At 42.8% G+C, this 1,740-nt stretch overlaps 1 long non-coding RNA gene across 1 annotated transcript; it reads right to left on the bottom strand.

The window, feature by feature from the left end:
• Positions 1-654: 654 nt before the first annotated feature.
• LOC124373475 lies at positions 655-1,302 on the bottom strand. Its single transcript, XR_006923439.1, has 3 exons — positions 1,122-1,302; positions 845-925; positions 655-736 (listed from the first exon to the last, which is right to left on the bottom strand). It is a non-coding gene; the product is annotated as an uncharacterized LOC124373475 (long non-coding RNA).
• Between the last annotated feature and the right edge of the window lie 438 nt (positions 1,303-1,740).

A 1,740-nucleotide genomic window follows, 5' to 3' on the forward strand; every position in this document is an offset into this window, starting at 1 on the left:
TTCAGTCCTTTGCAATCTGATCCTCTGCAACTCCGTTTGGACCCTTTCGGTAGCTTCCACGAGTAGTGTTTCCAGGAATGAACGCAGTACATCCCACATCCGCTCTGCATGAAGGAACAACAAATCCATGTCTGATTGCAGAAACCGGTCCACGTAGCGTGTCCAGATTCGTGAGATCGTTCTGGACCCGTACCACCGCGAAGAGAGCGTGGGATGAAACCCTTAACCCATTGCACTGTCCACGGTTCTCCTGTAGAAAAAGAAGTCTTTCATGGACAATTGCACACCAATCGGTCAAATCGCAAAAGCGTCAATAAAGACTAATTTTCCAACCTGAAAAAATCTAGCGATACGACGTCTCTGCCTATCTTCTTCAAGACATACGGTACAATGACGGGAACAAGGACCGTCGCCAGCGGGTGATGGTTGGTATGGGATCTCGGTGAGATGGATTAGTCAAATCTATAGGTTCATCCTGAGGGGGTCCGTCTATCAGTGCAACGTGGACTGCCTGTAAAATTGTGTGATTCTGTAGATTACGGAAACTAGATCACTGAACACACACACACACACACACACACACACACACACACACACACACACACACACACACACACACACACACACACACACACACACACAAAATTCCACTAACCGAATCTGAAGAACTCGAAGGAGGAGGAGTTCTGCGTCTGCAGCTACCGCGTGATGGGAATTCCCAAGGGTCAGATGACTGCTGTAAATAGTAATAAAACGTTACAATCTAAAGATATTGCAAAAAAATACTATATAGTTAAATTACTTTCATTCCAAACCCCAATAACATGTGTGCGAGTCTACTAACCTGTTCTTCTTCTTCTTCTAATAAAGCCTCAAAAAAGTCCTCATCGTGCTGGGCTCCTGGAGAATCGGGTGAATCGGGTATCTGGTGGTGAAAACCACAAAGATAATATTATAGTAAAGATCTTCAGTTTAGCAATCGGATAACAATACAATCGATAAAAAACCAAACTTGTTGTTCCATAGTAATAAAACGTTACAATCTAAATACATTGCAAAAAGAACAATATTGTTAAATTACTTTCACTCAAAACCATAACATGTGTGCGAGTCTACTAAACCTGTTCTTCTGCTATTAAAGCCTCTAAAAAGTCCTCAGCATGCTGGGCGTCAGGAGAATCAGGTGAATCGGGTATCTGATGGTAAAAACCACAAAGATAATATTATAGTAAAAATCTTCAGTTTAGTAATCGGATAACAATACAAACGATAAAAAACCAACCTGTTGTGCTTCTCGCTGCCGCTGACCGATAGGAGGAGGAGGAGTCGGCGGTGATTCCGATGACTCCAGGCAGTATAGCAAAGAACAACAACAATAACACTGAACAGTACATGTTGGAAACTCAGACTGAGCGATTGAGCGACTGAGCGCTCATATACTAAGCACAGCGGGGGGTGAAGGAGTTGCAAAAAATAAAACACTTTGTTTGACTTCGTACTGTTTATTTTAAACTTCACTACAGCTGTTGTACAAACCACATGCAAAGTAATTACTTCCATATCCTTACGTCCGCTGAAAGTCCATTAGAATCCGCTACACCGAACTCTAAACTTTTTTGACGTTGTCATCTCTTGCAGATCTTCCTCGTTTAAGGCATCTCTCGAAACCTAGCAGGCAAAAATGTTACAGCCGTCTTCGATCCATCCTGTTCTATCACCAGCATGACAGCCATCCTGTCA

The sequence above is a fragment of the Homalodisca vitripennis genome, unplaced genomic scaffold (assembly GCF_021130785.1).
Source record: "Homalodisca vitripennis isolate AUS2020 unplaced genomic scaffold, UT_GWSS_2.1 ScUCBcl_5680;HRSCAF=12529, whole genome shotgun sequence".
In the NCBI taxonomy this organism is placed as follows: Eukaryota; Metazoa; Arthropoda; class Insecta; order Hemiptera; family Cicadellidae; genus Homalodisca; species Homalodisca vitripennis.